Source organism: Temnothorax americanus, unplaced genomic scaffold, assembly GCF_048541705.1.
Source record: "Temnothorax americanus isolate GAGA-0224 unplaced genomic scaffold, ASM4854170v1 Scaffold47, whole genome shotgun sequence".
Lineage (NCBI taxonomy): Eukaryota > Metazoa > Arthropoda > Insecta > Hymenoptera > Formicidae > Temnothorax > Temnothorax americanus.
The window spans coordinates 931496-953490 of NW_027509624.1; the positions used below are offsets into that span (position 1 = coordinate 931496).

At 39.8% G+C, this 21995-nt stretch overlaps 1 protein-coding gene across 9 annotated transcripts in view; it reads right to left on the bottom strand.

Annotated features, from left to right (window-relative positions):
• LOC143903486 (uncharacterized) overlaps positions 1-21995 on the bottom strand; it is a 110168-nt gene that overhangs the window by 29761 nt on the left and 58412 nt on the right. For 8 of the 9 annotated variants that reach the window (XM_077417110.1, XM_077417108.1, XM_077417109.1 and 5 more), the window contains one exon: positions 425-552. The gene's annotated coding sequence lies outside the window, so the exon portion shown is untranslated. Of the gene's footprint in view, positions 1-424; positions 553-9046; positions 9175-21995 lie in introns of all 9 variants that reach the window. The other variant, XM_077417107.1, reaches the window with a different exon arrangement.

Consider the following 21995-nt stretch of genomic DNA (forward strand, 5'->3'; position numbering starts at 1 on the left):
ATCGTTTTTTCTTTATTCTTCATTCTGATAGAATGTTTACGCTTCAAGAGCATATCGCTTTTCGTACCGTTACTGATACTCTACGGAGAACGCTGAACTCTACAAAAAATTTTTTTTCGCTCGACTAATCTATAGAAAGCGTATATTGTAACTTTTATTTAGTTTAGATTAGTTCATGGAATGCAAAATGTTTTAAGCAAAAGTTCAAAAGTATACAAATTTGATCCTCACGCGGTTTATGTAATTCCTAAATAACTCTAGAAGAACTTTTAGGCTTTTAATTATTCAACACGAAATTTCAAACAAAGCTCTTCCGCTTTTTCTTAATTTTACCTCTATTTTACTTGGAAGATTTTTTTTACGCAGTAGTCTCATATATCTTCTTAGAGATCTTGACGGACGATTGCTCATTTTTATTACTTACTAAGTAAGTATTCGAACCCCTGGCTCAGGATTAGACTTGAGGGACGGCTCGTTCCTCCCTCCGTAATACCCGCGCATAAACTAAGTTCTCGGGAACGATTTCCTCCTTTGGCCAGCGATTCGCCTCACCTGAAACACAAATAACAAAAACGCACGTTTTATTACACACGTTCTGGAGTGTCATAATCACATCGATTAGCACGCGAACCAAGATTGACGTGCGATATGACGAGCAACTCGTAGCATGTTCGAACAGTGATAACGGTCAGCGGTATATTAGATCGACGAGCACGATTGGGGCCGAACAAATGTGTTCATTTTGAGTTGAGCGATGATAGAAATGATAGCCGATGCTCGTAGGAAATATTTGCATTAGTCCCGTCAGTATGGGGTATTAACGGGAGACCTGAAACCGCTAGAATTTTCGGAATCAATTTTCGACGAGATATGGGGAAGGTCGCGTTTCGTTTATACGTTCCCACAGCAACCGCAGCACAAACTTAACGGAATTATATCAGAGAATTGACATAAAGATTGGCGATTTCAACAACGTTCGAGTCCTTTTAATTTTCATTTCCATCGATTATCATTACCAGCACTCTTTATCACCCGTACGAAAATAATCTGTCTCATACATTTCTGAAATGTTACGTTTCACTTCATTACTTGTATATACAGAAACTCAGAGCTCTTGCTTGCTCACGCAATAAATAATTCCTTTGCTGATGAGTCTGACGTTATTGAAGCGTATATGACAAACCCTAAGTACCATAAACGGAGCGTTATTTTCCCAACTGCTATGTCTTTGTAATAAAAACAGTTTTAAAATGGTATTTAATTATACCAATTTTATTGGTATATTCCAATAGAAATCTAATCTAAAATATTTTAAAAATGTCATGTCACGAGTCACGATTTCAGCTCTTAGATTAGTTCGAGTTCGAGAAATCTCACCTTAATAGTCGTGCTACGTATTTTCACTTTATTATCGGATTAAGCGTATATATGTTTCTAAATTCGTGAAAGAGATGTAAGAGATTTAGACGATTTTATCGGGGCGAGATAACCGGATGGATCCTTTCTGCCGTGTCAACGTATGTATATGTACGTCGATTACGAGAATAACGGCGCAGCGCGCCGGATAACGACGACCGGCAATTACAGTTAAATCGATTTCTATCCGCGCGGCAACTTGTCGATCGCGCTATATACGCCGCACGCGCTGTGTTCTCTCCACTCCACTTTTTTGCATGGGGAGATTCGCATTTGCTATAATAATACGAACCGGAGAAACTACCCGGCGGCGAGAAACCTTGGCAAATAACGCGCCGAGGAGCTTTCTCTGCCGCGTTTTCTAAGAGAATTTTCGATAGCTCCTTTTTCCTCGGTTCGGCGCGGCGAACTTTCACGGGAAGGACGAAAATAAATCCTTTATTCGCGTCAATGCGTCAAAACTAGCAGTCGGGCGCAGATTCGTAGGAATTGCGCGGTCGACCGGTTCGAAGTAGAAACGATTCAAGCTCGAATGGTTCAAAACTAACCATTCAAAAAACCGATTGCTTTTCTGTGGTGGCCTTTAGCGGTCTCGAAGAAGCTTCTTTCTCTTCCAAATGCTGAGATTCGCGCCGATATAAAGTGGATCTTTCGATTTTCGTTGATGATTCACAGCTCTCTTCTCAAGTCAAAGATATCGAGGACGAATTTTGTTCGGATCTCAAGGGTTAACACGCGCGGTCGTAATTTCGTCAAGGTAACATAAAAAAAAAGATTTCAGAGAAGAAGCGAACAATGAAACCCCGATCACATTTGGTGGGAGGCAAACGCCCATATTGTGGTGCAGTTTCAATAGTAATCCGTCCTGTGGCTTCGAGAGAAAAATACGAAGTTTGAAGATTGTCAATTTCTTTTTAAGTGTTCATATAGAAATCGATACGATATGTGATTGCTAATGTACACACATTGACGCGTATTCCAGATTTATAAACTCGCTGTGCAAGTAATAAAGTGAAATCAATGCTATTTAAACAAGATGTATATATATAATTTCAAAAACATCAGAGAACGTTTTTCTTTTAAATCTCGGATCTCCGTCTTATTAAATATTATTTATGTACCATTCCTCTTATAAATATAGAAATTGTTTTATCTGAAACTCTGCGAGATTTTATTGAAGCTTGAAACTATGGTAATACAGTCGCGTCGCGTCGAAGTAATCAATTAATCAGAACCCTTGATTATAAAGGAAAGTTCTGTCATGACCTGAATATTTCTTTGATTAAGTATATTTACCAAACCAAAACATTTCATTTATTAATTTTCTCTTGTGGAGAACGACGGAATGAAATTTTAGCAAACATCTAATTCAAAATTGTTAGAAAAAGAAATAAAAAATATTTAATATAAAAATGTTTCAAAAAAACAATACTCGCATGCGCAGAGACAGTTAATATCCGCGATATGGACGGTATCGGTAAAATGCAGATGCAATGCAATACAATTTCGCGCTGCGACGTTGCGATGTAACTAACCCTCGACATGAACGACACTTAAGTCCATTTCTCGCCGTATCGATCAGCATAAATATATCGGGAGCGATGTGATGCGCGCGGATAACCGGGCGTAATATCGACAGCCGTCTATCGTCGTAATCGTCATCGCTGTAATTTCGTCGCTTGAAACATTTACGACCAGTGTAACCGATAACGAAAACCGATTAAGCCCGATTACACTCGGAACGTGATTCCGCAAATCCGGTATTTCGCGTAACCGCGTTTATCCTTGGTAACTTCGTTATACCGGAGTGAACTTTTAAACGCATTCACCTTGCCATATTCCGTTCCATTGAGCAACGTACGCCGCATTGAAGCCCATGTCGTCTCAACAGTTTGTAATACAACTTAAAAACACGTTGTAGTAAAAAAAAAAAAAAAAAAAAAATACTGAAAAAAGTACTTAAATTAACAAAGTTGTGTTCAACCGGTGAAAGAAGTAAAGAAGGCTTTGAGAATTAATTATGTAGAAAAATGTAATTTCTCGTAATCCAATGTTTGAAATAACTAAGTATCACCTACAAAGAATATGTTTCTTTTTACTTCTGTCTCGTAGAAACGAGAAAAAAGAAACAATCGGGAGAAAGCCAACGCGAAATTTGTTTCTTCCCAATATTCGCATTAAAAAAAAGAAACGTAGTCACTTCACATTTAGCTTGTCATTCGTGTAATTTTCTACAGCGTTTTGAAACGCGCCTGTTCCCGAAAAAATGAAGAAAGAGAAAGAGAAAAAGGGAGAAAAAGAACTAATCGAAAGTGTACTCTGAAAATTAATTTTGCAGCGAGAAAAATACGCACTTTACATTTTACATTTCGCCGCGGTAATCCCCGCCTGCCGAGGAAAACAGCGGCGACGTCGATCAACACGCGCTGACGGAGGATTGTCAGAATGTTAATTCGTGCCGAGTAACGAACGACGCCAGACGACGCGTTGCATTATTGAGGTACGAGCTCGTCGCGATAATTCGTCGTCGATTAGAGCCGCGACCGCGGCGTTCGTCCATCAGGCATCGGGAAAAACGGGAATGCGAATAAACGCTCGTAAAAGGGGGAAAAGGATGGTTTTGAAGAGAGCCCTCAACTACCCGCGTAGACATAGTAAAAGCGTAATTGCTGTGGAGGGAGAGTGCGTGTGTCGCGTGATGCATCGCTTGGAATTAAGACGCGACTTCGGTTTTCAAATAGCTCTTTTGTAAATTGTCCTCACATAGGAACGGAAAACGTTACAAGCCAGTCGAACGATGCCCGATGGCGCATAATCTCTCGTATACTTTCTCCCGATAATAATAATAATAGGGACGCGAAGAAATAATCATTGGAAATGTGAACACCATGTAGGAAACTAGCTTCACATCGTCATACAGTGATACTATGTTGTTATAAAGATATGAATTACGATGTGTGCGAATTACAGTGATTATTTGACTCTTGACTCTTCTAAGAAAAGATCAAATAAGAATAAGAATGTCAAGTTGCATTTATTGTATCAATTAATTTAATAATTTTTTGAGGCTCTTGAATTGCTATCGACGTAAGCTACGTGTGAGCGGTTTTTTAATGCACATATAATTTACAAAATACAAATTCACTTGCATTCCTGACATTTTCTGTTTACCCGTATTTATCAGAATACACTGCACGAATAGGATAAAGGCTTGACTATCCCGCTAATTGTATATTCAAATTGTATTCATTATAATATTTAGGTGACGTTCCCTTACATCGCTCTTCAGGTACTTTTTCAAAATGGTATATAAATAATGGTATATAAATAGAAGCACACACAGTATGTATCTTTCTTATATAGAGATTTCGAATAGATTTTCTCTAACGTCATCGACGTATACGTACAACAGCTGAATCGATCATCTGACCATTTTAATGGTTTTCCGCTTGAAGAGCCGGATGTCGGAGATTTTTGTCATAATTTCAGGGATCGTGGCAGGGGGGAATGCGGGCGAAAGAGAGAATGGAAAGAGGGATACTGAGCTCGTAGGTATTCAGGCTTCGGCGCAAATGCGAGGAACACCGCCGCGAACGGGACCCTCCTCCGGTATCCTAGATTCCCCAGTGCTTTCTATTGTATTTACGGATCGTATAAGAGCACCTTTCGCCGAGAAAATGCTTTGCTCCTTCGCGATATCAACAGCATCCTCGTTCTGGTGCATCTCCCTAACTTCTCTTTCATTTTCCCTTCATCTTCGGTGGGATACAATCAATCATACAATTAGTATATAATGACAGCGTGCTATAGTCTTATATTACAGCTTCTTCGTGAATTACAGCACGTTCGAAATTAGAATTGTGATTCATCGACGTTTCGTCACTTCGCCATTTCCACGTTTCCATTGTCCTGTGGTGAATGATTGCTTTCGTTTTAGCTGCTAACGTACTCAATAATAATTAGACTATGCAATCGATCCCCTTCACATCGTAGCTTTTAACAAAATTTGCTTGAATAATTAACATTAACGCCATACACCTTTCTTATAATGGAACTCGATTCGAAAAAAAAAAATCGAGACTTGCTTTCGAGTGCTTTAAAAGCATACATCACTATTTTATATTTATATCAGTGGGTATAAAATATACGATTATATATTTACATTAATAACCTAATAATTAGCGGCATACGTATGTACATGTATCGATCAATATTTTGCTGTACTAATATTAATCGACAGTCGCCTATTAGCGTCAGCTGTTGTAGTTGACGCTATTTTGAGAATAGCAACTTGCAAATGACTGACCTTGGAACTCGTGGCGTCATTCACAAGCTGACGCCCACCCTCTTTAATTTCCTTGCAAACGCAGACTTCGTCACAGAACATCCCCGCGCTTCTAATCGCCCGTCGTTTCTTTTATTTACACGATCGACCGGTTCCTTCAATCGCGTTGTCCGGAGGTCTGTTACGCCTTGTGGTGCATTAACATCGTCGATGAACGGTCCCCATCGTTCGCAGGGTACTGTTATAATTTGCGTAATATAGACGCATCTGCAATCTGCATATACGCCGCCGCGCCAGCGCGCGATCGCAAAAAATAGCCGAAGCATGGGAATCTGGTTATCATGCGGTTCTTACGCGGAACGCGCCGCATCGATTGTGCATATCGCACGGTCTCTTTATACCGAAATTGACTTCATCCCGGCAGAATTCCATCATTGAGACCCGTCTCGAAAAAGATTTGAATTTTTTTTTGTTTTAATAAATTTTTTATGTATATTGCGAAATAAATATATCTCTGGTCTGCCTTCAAGAAATATATATCTTTTTGGCCATTAATAAACATGAGGCTTTATTATTTTTATTACAATTTTATTGGAGTTTTGTCGCTTTATGATTGTAAAAATGATACACAAACGAAACGTGTTGACTTCGTGGATTTATCATTTGAAAGATACCGCCACACAATTAAAATACAGTTAATCGAGAATAAAACTCCACAGTACCATCCGTCAGCAGCGTTATCATCATTTCTTAACGATTTTATGATAGCCATTAATACATTCTAATCTTTCGTCACGAAATTATCATGCTGTTGAGTTTACATCACTGTCGCTATTATCTAGACTGACACGCTTATCTGGGATCGATATACGAATAAATCAGTTATTGCTCGTTAGCGTAAGTGATCTTTAACCTCGTCATTAATGACCGTTAATTAATGTTAATACCGTGTTGGCGGTATTAAGTTATGCAGAATTCTTTCGCGAAGGAATGCCTTCCGTCACGATCGTCGCTCGACACCGCGATTCCGATAACGCGACATAATAACGGGAATGCACCGAGGTAACAGTTGCACCGACATTGCAGTCGCGAGTAGGAATCGCGCCGGAGAATGCGCGTATTTCGAAGCTCTCTTTTTCGAGGATCCGTTAAGCGTTTCGCCGTATGCTCGTCTTCTGGCTAACGAACGCGAGCGAGCCTACCGTTAAGAAGACGTAGTTATCCGGCCGCACGATTCTTTCCCCGATGATGTTTGCACGAGGTTCCTGCATATATAGGAATAACGATGCTTCGGCATAACGGTTCCGCGGTCGCCGCGCCGCGTTGTTTTCGCAAGAGAAACACGGGATGTGTGCATCCTATCGGCGGAGATGCGCATATCGTGCGAACCGCTGCGCTGCGCCGCGCGGTTCATCGCGCGGATCCATATCTCGTGTGATATCCCACGAAAACCGACGAAAGCTCCGGGTAACGAAACACTTTTGAATCGCGGAAGCGTCCTCCGCGGATTTCGCGACTTGGCACATCCGTCGGAGAACGCACGCATATTGATATAGTGCAAATTGAGAAGGGTCATTTTCAATTTTACTTGTACTTATATCGATAAGGGGAAGAGTAAAAGGATCTACGCGTTCTTCAAGGATATATAATTTTAGCTCTCCCTGTTGCTGATATTAAGAGTAAATAAGCGAGGTAAATATAAAACTTGTGTATACGTATCGACGCTAATACACAATAAAGCTGAAGTATAAGATAAACTATGTAATTCCCCGTTTGCCGTGTTAACAAAATGTGCGTGCCTCAAGATTGACTTTTACTTGTATTCCGGTTTGCGAGTGTTCTGAATATAACGCGACATCAGTCGAATTAGAATAAAACCAGTCGGATCAACTTTATCAAGTTTTGTGCCTGCTATAAACATTTCTTGTTAGTTCTTATTAGTTTGATTTTAATATCCAGGTCATATTGGGCAACAAATTGAGATATCTGTCAATGCCGCGACAAGTTAATGAAAAATTGTCGCGGAAATATAGCACGATTTGCATTTAGGTCGTAATAAGGCAAATTCATGAAATTCTTTCTTATTAAATATTTAAGCTATACGCGCTAACATATAAGCCGTTTTTTCGGTTATTCATAATTAATATAAATATGTTAAAGATATCGCCCAGTCTGCATTATTCAGACTGTAATAAAACGAACCTGTCAAGGTTTATGTAACTGATTAACATATAATGGACGCTAATGTAAGATATCTGTTCTGACATCATTACGGGTGTCCTGGGAATTTCATAGAAAAAAATTATTGGAATATATCGTTCATTCGTTATTTGCATTCGGATTGTAATGAGACGAGCCATTTGATTCCGTATATATCTCATAAATATTCAACATCGAGCATTAACGCGAGACATCTGCTCTAGTAACGCTAGCAAGCGTCCTAGATAGCAGCAAAAAAAAAAGAATATTAGAAATATCGGACTCGATTTGCATTTGCGTCGCAATAAAGCGCACTTAATACGTTTTGTATTCTGAAACGCCGGCGACTGCTCGCAACGTCGATAAATGCCACAATGTCACCACGTTCCCATGAAATGACAGGCGTTGTTTTTCTCTTGTCGTTGTGTTGCGACGTTTCCGCAAAAACAACGACAGAGACAACACGCGAGCGGGCAAGACGCGTGTCGCGATTTATCATCGCCGATGGAGATAGACCGTTGGATCGAAAGAGAGAGAGAGAGAGAGAGAGAGAGAGAGAGAGAGAGAGAGAGAGAGAAAGAGGAGGAGAAAAGAAACACGAGTAAAATCATTCAGTGTAATTGACGAAACATATATTATTTCGCTCCTTGCGTCGGTGACGCAAAAAATAAAAAAAAAAGATGAAGAAAAAAGGGAGACTTGTTTATCCGTACAATATTGTGTTGTAACGCGAGCACGATGTCGGAGAGATGGACGATACTCTCGAGATTAAAGTGCAAAAGCTCGGTGAGCAAAGTATCGTAGTTGACCACTTGCTGTACGCTGCCCATTGTGCCGCTATATTACCGTGAAGCGGTGTTGGCATCCTTTCTCCTTTTATTTAATTTTTCGCCGAACGGCGACGCAGTGAGCGACGAAAACGGCGATAGCAGTGGCTTTATCGCGCACAGATAAACTTCGGTGCATACGCAGCGTTGGAGAGGCCTCTCTCTCCGTCACTCACTACAGCTGATCGCTCTCTCCCTCTCTCTCTCTCTCTCTCTCTCTCTCTCTCTCTCTCTCTCTCTCTCTCTCGATTTCGTTCATTTTCTCTCTCTTTCTCTTTCGCGCGCATAAGGGGGCGTGTACTGACGCTCGAGTACGCACGTGGCACACGTTGTTGCAATCGCCGCTGCATCTCGACGGGAATGGGTTTCTTTGACGATTAATTAGCGTACATCAGGTCCTCCGAAGTTTCCGAGGATGGGGAATGCTCCGCGGCATCGCACGAATTTCTGTAATCCGAATCATCAGCGGATGAACTTTCGAAAACCACTCACGTTCTATTTACGTATTCTTCGATGAAAATGTAAATAACTTCAAAATAAACATCTTAATAAATAGATTTTTAGCGATGAAAAAGATGAAGGCATAAAATATTTAAATAAAGTCATATAGTGATTAAATATTTTCTTGTTATTTCTTTTACATAGCTTATATTTACATAGTTAAACCTATACGGATTTACGAATAAAAATTATGTATTAAAATTAATTGCAAAATATTTTTATTATATTTCTCTTTATGTTAACAACTGAGGCTCCGCCCCATTCCCACCCAAGCATTCACTTAAATATACAAAAATCTTTCTCATCGTTCAATTAATAAAAAAAAAACTATGTGAAAATATTATGTTAAATTATCAATGTTCACACACGAACATTAATAATCTATTTTATGTATGATAAACATTGCTAATTAGTTTAGAATTTTTAGTTTAAAATAAAAATTTTTTCAGACATTATATATATATATATACATTTAAACTTTAACTTTTGTCACGAATCCATTTAAAAATACTTATTTCAAGGTCATTCAAAATATTTTTACCGAAAAATACGTAAATAGGCCATGGGCGGTTTTCGTAAGTTTATCCGAATCAGCTGGCACGAGGCATTCGAGTTATCAAATTATCGAGTCGCAAACAAATGGGCGTTTAAAACGTTATTCTTTAGACGCAGTAACAAAGAGTCGTGCCGCAGTGGGTTCTGAGATACGTAGCATCTTTCAAAAGGAGTTTGTTTTTCAAGCAAAAGCTAGCAATTTATGTAATCTCCGCTGTCACTTCTGATAGCGCCCGCAGGCAAAGACCTTGGTAGAAACTTTACTCCGCTCCTTAATCACTTAAGTGCTTGAAAAATAATTTCCGCTACTGGAAATTCATTATACAATATAATATTACACTGTATCGAAGTTGCACTTTATTAGATAAGGCATATATAGATGGCTTAGCGCAAAAAGATTCCTAAGGAGACTATAATTCTTCTGTATACGGGTCTTGATACATTATACGCTGCCTAAATTTTAAAGCGCAAATACCGATTTCTTTCTGCTTATGAAGAATTTATATTTGACATATTATATTAAAAATTTAATATTTATTTATTTCGTAATAGCTAATATTCAGAAGGAAAGATGAGAGATTTAACAATATACTCAAAGTACAAAACAACAAACGCCGATATTTGTAAAAGAGGTGTTTTATACATATTCAGTTTTATACGAACTGTTTGGGGGAAATGGGAAGGATTAATTAGTAATTTTCTTTTGCCTTGTGTTGTGGCGGATTTTCTTCCGAATACCATCATTCAATCAACGTTTCAATTTCTGCGCGAGTTCAGTGTGTGCGAGTTCTTCGCCGTAGCTGTTTTATTAATAAAGGCACGTAAAAGGTTATACCTCTGATTGAAGATTAGCGCAATGCCGTTACAAGGATTATGTTCAACATACCGGTAAACATCTATACACACAATTCTGTCGCTGCAGCAACGACTCGACGCGAGAGACGCATCCATTAGCTCTAATAACTCGAAATTCGCACTTTTGTACCAAACCATCGATGTGCCGTTATTATCAGCAGAGAGACTTGGTTGCATCTCTCCTTTTTTCTTCGCGCAAAATATGACGACCCGCACGTCATACGTGTTTCGTTTATTAATTAATTGACACGCCGACGCGTTTCTTTATCTCATTGCTGTTGCTAGCCATGTTGTCTCGACAACGCGATTTCACCGCGCGTTTCCGCGGACAACACTGTAATATCATCGCTGACACGGACAACGATATGATGTTCCGGCGGTGTCGGAAGTCCGCGCACGGCTTCAGTTCAACCGCAGTAGTTTAACTTTTGGCGCGTCCCATTCGAGGAATTTCGCACCACCACTTCCGAGAGAGGCGGTAAATGTGTACTCTGGCAGCGGCACGAGTGAAATCTTGTTTTCCGCCGAAAGCTCAATGTTTTTGCAAAAAGAGACACGAGATCGTGAGATTAGATCACTCGTCTCGACAACTCTCGAATTTGCGTGACCGCAAAAGTATCGTCTACGTGGAACATGAAAGAGAGAGAAAGAAAGAGAGAGAGGGAGATTGAGTTCAGTTGATGAAAACGATCTAATAAATTGGGAGTAAAATCGGGTACTGATTATTTTATATATTACCGAAAAAAATATTTAATAAAGATATACTTCGAAAAGAGTGACGGATCAAAAATACATAAAAAAAATTTGAAAAATCCAAGAGCTATATATACATATGCAAGAGCATGTATGTTGTCATGTATTTATTTATTATTGTATGTATTGAGGCAAAATATGGTCTAACATCGATATAAAAATATCTATCGACCGAGTAAATGTTTCTCTTAGTTATTTGTAAAATCACAGTTAAATGGTCGTAAATAGTAACATAGAGTATATATATCACTAGTTCTATTCGATATTCCTTGCTTTTTATCCTGATAACTCACCAGCGTAGCTAAGAAACCTGTCGTCTCTAAAAAAAATAAAATAAAAAAAATGAGCGCGTTTTTTAAATTTCACGATTCGCACCTTTGAGTTTCGAGAGAGGGCTTTGGCTCACACGGTCACGAGCCCTTTTGGGATACGAAATGCGTCCTTATTACGATGCATGATCTTATTAACGACGCGATAGCAACGACGGCGGGATTACTGTGCACGGTCGGCCGCGGAAATTAAGGAGGTTTACTTAGCAAAATGCAGCGACCTACAATGCTACAAATACCGCGGAACCGCCGTGTGTCTCCTCTGACCATTTCCTCCTCGCCGTTATCCGCCACCCCCTCTCGTTGCCCCCGTCGCCGCCCGCTGCCTCCTTTTCCACACCGCTCGCGCTCTCGGAACATATCCCTCCTCCTTTCAGTTTTTTCCTCCCTTTAGCAGCCCCTTCTTAGGCCGATGGCCTCCCCTCTCTGGATCGGCCTTCGCCAACCACCCCCCTCCCCTCCCACCTCGCCCCCTCGCCAAATATGGCACTACACACCGCCAGGAACGTACTCGATGTCTGTCGCCACCGAGAGAATTGTATTAGATTGTCTCTTTGACGAGTAAGAGGAAGGACACCTCATAAATTCTCTCTGATGTAAAAATTACAAATCATGGTTAATTTAAAAAACTACAAGTTTTATAATGATTACTTTAATGAATGATCAGAGAAAGACTGGAATAATTTATGACGTCCTTTATATATCGACATGATAACTCATTAGATTACACCTGTGTGAAATCTGAAATCGCATCTGAGATCATAGTAACTGATAAATTCATATACGAATACGATGATCCCGTAGATAAAGCCGGCGATCTAAGTAGTTATTAGTGTTATCGTAATTAGTAACCATTAATTCGTTACCGCGCGCGGCATTATTATCGTGTAGCGCGACGTAGCGCGCCAGTAAAACGTAAATAAAAGCACATGCGAGGCGGGATCAAAGCTACAATGTACAACGCGCGTCATAAATCGCCGGTTACGTAAAAAAAAAAAAAAAAAAAAAAATAAGAAAAAAGGAAAAAGAGACCGGCAAAAAAGCCAGCCGGTCAGCGCGGCTTCACGCTCGGTGCTCGACTGCGACACCGAGAGCGGACTTCGCGATTAACGCAGGACGCTTACGATTAATCGCGGCAGCCGGCACCAGCGAGAAATTGCATCGCGCCGCCCCCGATAAATCCTGAAAATATTTTTTCTCGAAAAGACCGCGAGTCTCGCGCGCGGGGGTTGACCCGGTGACAACACTTACGCCTTATCGTTCATTCGCCCAATCGACGTCGAAGCGCGTCTAAGCATGCGCTTGGGGAATTGATAATCTCTCCTCCTCTCGTCGTTGGAACTCTACTCTCGTGTCAAACGCACTCGATTTTTCTATATATAAAAAAATAAAAATAAAAAAAAAATAAAAAAAAAACGGAGCTCGTATTGTCGCATCATCGAAACGAGAATGACGAGACACGACGCAATGACGTCTAAGCGCTCGGGGGCCTCGTACATATTTCAGGGACGGTCCTCCCGATCGCCGGGTATCCGAAGCCACGAGCACGATATTGTGCGAAGAAGGAAGAGCCGAGTTCACTGAACGTAAATTCGTGGGCAGCACGCGCGAAGCGCTGATAAGAAACCGGGCGTTGCTGTTCTCAAAGTTTTAACGTCGTGTTCAGAATGGAATGCACGGTGAAGAAAATTTGCTCCAGGGGAAAAAAGGAAGAGTGTAAATTTGTCGTGGAACGTAGCGCTGTGTGCCACGTCGGAGATTCGCGAACAACACTTGGCGGAGTCGAGACAGACCGTGGCCGCATCCTGTTAACGCGATGCACGTAGACATTACGCGCGAACTCCCATCCCATCAACGCGACACAGATCCCGAGTGCTGATTACTCGCTGGATGGATTCGCGCGCGAGCCCGGCGGCGGACTGTTCGCGAAACTGGCAACCCGATAGCGAACAATGCGTCGCGGCGTCGCAAACTGCTCGGCGCTTCAAAGTGAGTATTCCGGATAAGGAGAAACTCTCTCGCGTGCGGGAACAATCCAGAACGTCGTCGCCTCGTAGCGGGATTTGTTCCGTTCTGGGTCATCGCCACCGAGTCTCGCGAGCTGTACGATACGTTTCTGTTTACGATGACGTACGGGTTGATCGAGAGACGCTGGTGCGCGATAAAGTGCGCGAGAGAGAACACGAAAGCTTGTTTTAGCTCTCTCATGTTTGTTTTAGGGAATCGTTCAGGGATATTTCCAGAATAAAGCAATAATACAGACTCGCTGTTGCGATTCAGACCACCAGAATTATATTGCGTATTTGTGATTATTTACTTAGCAAAAAGTTTGTCATTATTAACAAGCAGCTGTAAATTGCGCGGACACAGAATAGGAAATGCTCCCATAATTGAAGAACTTTAATTTCCATTACGAATGATGGAGAAATTCTTGGAGTTTTAAATCTGTCATTAGTACAAAGTGAAATTTTAATAGGAATTCTCTTCATTGTAACAGTCTTTTTTAGGTGAAAATAACGTTCCTGCCATCAATCTTACATAAATCTTGGAAGCGTAAGAAATTTAGAATTGAAGTTTTTACATTAAATTTCGCGAAACATGCAAAGAAACAATACAATTTATTCACTCGATCACGAATAGTTTCTGCTTTAAAACTAGAATTCTGATTTATTAGATAAAATATGCTTAACTTTGAAATGCAGCTAATCCGCCGTTACATTTGTAAACGAATAAAAGAACGCGCGAGTCGATAAAACAAGCTTTGAACTGTATTCGAGGAATACAATCGGTACGAATCGATACGTTACAATTGTCTTATCAAAGTCACATTAATCTTAAAGCGCCATTAATAATGATGCGACTGTGTCTGGATTATTGAAATATATTTTTCCGTCCGTCTCTTAGTTACAGAGAGTTCCATTTTACGAGGCGCACTTTTCAATGACATTAAACGTTCGTTATTAACGAATAATGATATTGATAAGTCTTTAAAGACGCTGCGAAACATGTTAAACAATAAATAATAAATCTGAAATTACAATAATTTGCTGAAAACATTCTGTATTTGTGAAACATTTAAATTGTCCAAATTGACACGTTCAAAAGAAGAAAAGTAGTATTAAAAAAGTGAAAAGATAAAAAGTGGGGAAAAATATACGAAGTAAATTAAATAATTAAAAAACAGATTTATTTACCAATCTGCGCTACAATCTGTATTTTCGCAGGTCAAACAAGCTTTCAAGAATGTAAGTACTACATTTTGCAGAGAAACGTTTTAAGCTTTAAAGTCGATTATCCAAAAATTGCATGACTCCGCACTCTAACCCAATTCCTCGCAAGAGGCGAATTAAATAGGAATAAATCAATTATTAAAAGTGTTCTTAATCCTGAACTTACCAGAGTTCATTTAAATGTTAAACGAAATATTTAAAAAATGGGTCACAAGATAGTTTCTAAATGCAATTATCGTTAAATGTCGCACGTTTATAAATGGGAAACGTTCAGCTGGAAAGAATGGTATATAGGTTTTCTCCGTTCAACTGCATAATGTTCTAATTCCAAGATATTTTCTCACACGAAACGCTGCTTTCCCTAAACAATTACCTATTCTAACATTTTTCTGAGTGGATAAAAATGTTGAATTAATTTTTAATGACAGAGTCGCTGCGTCTCGACAAATCGAATCGATTCCAATTCCAAATGGTTAAATCTCGCAAGGAAACTACTTTCCCTGGCTGATGATCAAGCGGAACCCTCATGAAACATAAAGCACCTGTACCAAATTGTTTTTCCCGATTCGACCTTGCCGGTTTCGAGGCAAAGTATATAATGATCGATCGCGCGCGGTAACGGGCGCGAGAGATTCGCGAAAATCGCGCGTTCGTCGGCATTAATTTTTCAGCGTTGTGACGGAATCTTTCTGCGGACGAACGATTAATAATCGATCCTCTCGAATCCGGGAGAAGCCGCGGCAAAGAGCGAAGGCCGAGACCCGAGACCCGCCAATCTCCTTCGCTCGTCCTAGATTCCTAAATTCGTATAAGCTCGAGTAATTTTAGTCTCGGGAATATTACAGCGATTTTGGAATAACACGACCGTAACATGTCCGCATTTAGCGATCCCCGATAACGCTTACCGCCGCCAATGTCAATGGTGCTTACACCGATAACGGGCATGATAATTACAGCGCATCGAGCGCGCTAATCTTATACGTGACGAATACATTTTCATCATTTAGAATTCGTTTTCTGCCCTCGGTAACGACGCGTTGCGATTTGTGACAATTAAATTTAACCTACTGGATGTCCCACTTTGAAATGTCGATCTTAATTTTAGTGACGGATTCCTTGATCGATGGAACGACGTAGAAATATTCGCACTCACAAAGTCGACGAAAACTAGATCGACCTGATCTCGCTCCGGGCCAAGGGTGCGTGATGCACGTCACTGGAAAGATATACTTTTCTGGATTCTTCGGAGTACCTGCTAAATAATAATACGCAGCTGCTAATGGAAACCCACTTCGCGCTGGCTTCCCCTAAGTAGGTTTCACGAAAGGGAAAAGTGTGTCATGCACAAAAGCCTTTTTCAAATCGCCTTAGAGTTCCGTCGTCGTTATCATAACAATCGCGATATCGCCGAGCATATACGAAAATAAAATGCATTCGCTCGAAAGACAGACACTGAAAATATGAAATACAATACAAAATACTATGTTTCGCGTTCCATTTTTTTTTAGCGTATTCCAAAAGCGTAATCCTTTCAAAGAACCACTTTTCAAGCTATTTTGAGAACTACTCTTATGGATATTATCTACAAACGCAAAATTTCAAATTTTTAAATCTATAGTTTCCCCAAAGCGCTATTATTTCTTTTCTTTTTTAAACTCTTTGCTCACGTGCTATCATTGTTATTGCAAAAAAAAAAGAAAAGAAATGATCGGCATGCGAATAAGTGCATCGCGATCTCGCGGTCGCGACTATTTCCAACAAATACCTTCCTCATTACTAAAGCACGACATTTTCATTATTATTAAACCCGACGAAAACGACCGACGTAACCGGCGACCGAATCGGGCCGAATTGCAAAATACTATTACGAGCGAGAGACAGGCGACCACGCATTATAATATCGCGACAATAATTTATCGTAATTTAAGGCGCAAAATTCCCTCGAGAGATTTCCATAAAGTTACCTACTTTGTTACGTTTACGTTAAACAACGGCACACGTCGCAAATACTCCTCGAACGCAAATGTTTCAGCTTTTCCGCACGGCTAATGAAACTTTCGTCGATGTGGAAATTCATGGCCTCGAAATGCAATACTTTGCTGCAGAAACAATACTTAACGATTTAACGTCCTAAATCGAGAATAATACATCGATTACCATGGTTATGCAATCGCCATAAAAGTCGCTTTGCAAAATTTCACATTCGGCATTCTCTATTAATATTTTTATCGAGTCACATTTAGCACGTAAAAAATTATGCGTTTATAAATTATATTTTATATTTCATAATAAAAAATTTAATTACATTATTTCAATTTCAAATGTTTGAATATCACAAAAAAATTTTAATTATCCCCAACTGAATAAAAAAATGCATTAAAAACTGAATAAAAAAAAATATGACAGTTTTATGGCTGTTCATAACTCTCGTGTTATAACGTCAAATACGACGTAATTAAAAACGTAATAAAATTAAAACTTTTAACAATCTATTTTTAACGGGTAAAATTGTCGTTCTTCTAAAAGAAAGTATTCGTTATTGCGAGAGGATTAATCGGATTCGAAACGGAATGCTCGGTACACACAGGCATGAAACTCACGATGAAAAGATGAGAAGTCTACCATCTCCCCTCCCATCCTGCCTCTTCCCCCGTTCTATCTCTCTTTCTTCCTCTCGTTTCGTCGTTTCGGCGTAGATACAACCGGTTCCCGTGGTGTTCACCCGCTTTTGAGAAAAAAATTGAACCAGTTTGTAAAACGAAAAAAGCTCCCCGCCATCTATCTCCAGGGGCGCCCCCTTTTCCCCGCTCTGTCTCTTTCTCCTGATTCTCCCTACCTTTTATCCTTCGCGCGACTGAAACTCATGAGAACCATAGCGATTCCCGAGCTCCGAGACAACGGAATTTCGATGTCGCCGCGTTGAAAAAGCTGCCATCGCAATTTTAATCGCTAACAAAAACTACGATTTTTTTTATCGAAAATTAACCGCGACTCGTCGAAAGATCACCGGCATAGCGTAATAATCTCGCCGCTTTGTTTGCCAATTAAAATTTGCAAAAGAATAAAATCGATCCGAAAGTGGCCTTCAAGTGAATCTTCGAACGTTAGTTCAAACTTTACATCATAATTAAATAGAAAAATATGTATCATTATTCATATTCATATAAGACCTCACGTGGTCTCAAAAACAAATCCTATTCTATTAAAAAAAAAAAAAAATATATATATATATAAGAACGATAATAATTCAAGTCGTCGACCATAAGTTATGTTATTCGCAAACGATAATTTATATTGCCGACACTTGAAGTGCAAAACAAAAGAGTTTATTAGGTATCGTCATTTTGTCCGACTGGATAGAAAATCGTGACCTGATGGTCGAGACCAAGCGAGCATTGATGCCTCCGTCCTCGCCGGCTAAGTAGAAACAGACAAAAGATGGAAGACATCACATTTTCTCAGACGCTGAAAAAGCCAAGCTTGGAAAGGCGCGGCGCAGGCCGTCTCGGCGCTCTTCCCCGCGGCGGTGGCTATTGATTTTCGAATTGGTTCAAAATTTCCATAATACCGCGACGGCGGCGGACGCGAGGGTACGCCGAGTACATCGGCGGGGTCGACGGGTGGGAAGGAAGAGGAGACGAGCAAACGAGAAAGGAAGGATAGAGATAAAGAGAAAGAGAGAGAGAGAGAGAGAGATATGGTAAGAGGGGGTGAGTCATGCCGCGATGAGGGAGAAAGCAATGCGAGGGGGATGGAGTCGCCATCGGCCTCGGACGGTTTCGAACTTGGCAAAGTTCAGGCGGCTCAAAAAAGACACCCCTCGGCATCCACTCCTCTGTCCTTTCGACTCGCGGCACCCCTCCGTGATTCACCCTGCTCACCCTCTCGGCCTGTCTCCCTCTTCCTCGCTCATTCCCCCAGCTCCCCTATCGACGCTCCAGCTCGCCTTTCTCCGCGGCTTGTCTCGCGTCGTCCGTGGCTCACCCTCGACTGCTTCACCCTTCCTCTGTACCAAGCGCACCTTCTCCGCCTCACCGCACCGCCACTCCACTGATCGCAGCAGAAATATCTATGCGACGACGACGACGACACGACACGAAGCATTATTATGGTCTGTTCTACAATATGTCGTATGTTGCTGTCGGAACGTACAGCCGATGATCCAATGAGGAGAACTCGTTTTCGAAAAAGAAATTATCTCATTGATTCCGACATCCGACGTGTTGTAGAACAGGCCTATGTTGATCCTCGTGCGACATCGTTGAATTTAGCTGGTGTTAACGTTGTTCCTTCTCATTTCCGATTCTTTGTAATATTGGTCCACATTCGTTAATTATTGATCTATATTCATATGGCTAGTATTAAGCATATTATACGGATACTAACGTATTCATAATGTCCAACATTAGTTTAACATATGTACATTGACGTATGTTGACTATGTTATATACCGGCCAAATTGGTAGCTAATATATTTGCTATCGTTCATGTAGATCGGTCGATGAAGCTAGCTTAATGGCTAAGCTCTTTCGTGCCGACTAAACATAGCATTTTTAAATATAATTTTTAAAAGTGATGATTAAATATTTTAAATTATATTAATTTGTATAAAAGCTTGTTTGCACAAGAGACCCTTCTAAAAATATGTTTAGTTTCGAGCCTTCTTCTAACAAGGGGAGGTTCAAAATTGGGAACGCCGTTTTTGCGTGAAACTATAGTACCAAATTGTAGAATTCGATGAGCAATTTCTAAAGCACGGTTTTAGGTGTATCCAGACAGTAGATTTTATTTTTATTTAAGAAAATTTTATTCTTATTTGTTGCACAAGCAAGAGATCAATATATACAGAATGTCCAATTTTGAAGTTTACAGTGTTATATTCTCGCGAACCGATGATTTTATTGAAAAATGTTTCCCACAAAAGTTGCATGGTTTGGAGGGAAGACATATAATTCAGACGTGAGTCATGTCGTAAATTTCATCGTTTTCAAGGAATTTTAAAGGCAACTAATTTCTTGAAATAGAACTTGATTTTATCCTTGAGATAAAAGTTGTAGATCCCATCGGGACGTTTTCAAAACACTAGAATAAAGCTCTTTTTTGTTAAGAATTTCCGGAGATATATTTTAAAAAAATTTTGTCATAATATTTTTAATATAAAATATAAAATATCTCAGTAAGTAAAGTATTCATGTTTTTCGATGACTTTACTTTCTGTTTTTTGCTCTTAACCTCTTTGCGACTATCTCGTATTTTGCAATTCCGTCGCGTAACGTGATGTTTCTTGTCTCTTCTGAAGTTCGTCAATTTTTATCTTAGGCGACAGAGAACAAAAAACATCGCGTTAAGCGACGCAATTGCGAAATACGGGATAGTCACAAACAGGTTAAGAGCAAAAAACAGAAAGCAACGAGCACATTGTAGATCAGGCTTTATACGTAGATGAAAGGAAACGATATAATAATATTAATTTTTATATTTGCAATATTGCAAAATTGCATGCATCTACAAAATGCAATCAAATTTTTCTAAATAATTTTTTTTTCCAACAATCAATTACTTTCATTATTCTACGTATAAAAGTATGAAAATAAAATCATCGAAACATGAATACTTTATGAGATATTTCACACTGAAAAAAATCTGGTTCGTTTCACCAGAAAATACTGGTCGAATCTACCAGAATCTATTTGAATTAATAGGAATTCTGGTTGCATTAATTGGAATTTCTGGTTGCATTAATTGGAAGAATCTGGTTCGTTCATTTTCCACCAGACGTCCAATTAATTCAACCAGATTTTTTTTCAGTGGCATATTTTACGTTAAAAATATTATGACAAAATTTAAAATATCTCAGGAAATTATTAACAAAAGAGAGCTTCATTCTAGTGTTTTGAAAACGTCCCAATGAGATTAACAACTTTTATCTCAAGGATAAAATCAAGTTCCATTTAAGAAATTAGTCGCCTTTAAAAATTCTTTAAAATATCTACGACATGATTCACATCTGGATCATGGGTCCTCCTCCAAACCGTGCAACTTCTGTCTAAAATATTTTTCAATAAAATCATCGGTTCGCGAGATATAGCACTGCAAACTTTACAATTGGACACCCTGTAGGTTTACACGTGGCTCGTTCACGTGGCTGTGACTTGAGTGACAACGTGCGAGATTCGCGCGCGAGAGATCCACGCAGGTTTGATTCCTGACGCGGCACGATTTTTTTCTCATTCTTATGCAATAAATAAAAATAGATTTTTTCAGAATCCACTATCTGGATACGCTCAAAACCCGGGTGTTTTGGAAACTGCTCATCAAATCTTACAATTAGGTTAAAAACTGAGTACAGTCTACCTGGACATAATACATATACATATACATATACATATATGTCATACACACATCGAAATGTCCAGGCATTACTGCCGGCTGCCGGACTAATGGATGTATAGAGATGCACATGAGACTTACGTGAAAAGCACATATCTCCACATTGTCAGCACTAATGGTGGCGGGCAAACGTGTGCAAACGTGTGCAATCGTTTGCCCGCGCCAGTGCTGCCGCAGTGATTTCGTGAGACGTGGACCTGTTCGTATTAGCTGAACTTCTTGCACGGTTCATCTTTTCTCCTTTTTTCTCTAACGTGAAAAGAAAAAGAGGAAAAATGAACCGTGCAAAAAGTTCAGCTAAAACGAACAAGCTTATGAAAGTGTTATGCTAATGGAGTTTTCGATTTGCGACTTAAACCGACTCGGATCGCATCATGTATACAGGACTCTTAATCATTGACGTGGAATACATACATATCTATGTATGTATTCCACGTCCATTGATGCGACCCGAGTAGGGTCGAGTAGCAAATTGAAAACGCCATAAGACTCCATATACACGGAAACGCCGTGCGGCAGAGTGCGTTGACCAATCAACGAATTTTGATTTTGCCGGAGGTTACACTCTAAGAAATAATGTGTTTGATTATAAGTTGTTTTCCCTTGTAGACTACTTTCATCATTCATAAGTAACTGACTATCAAACACCTGTAAG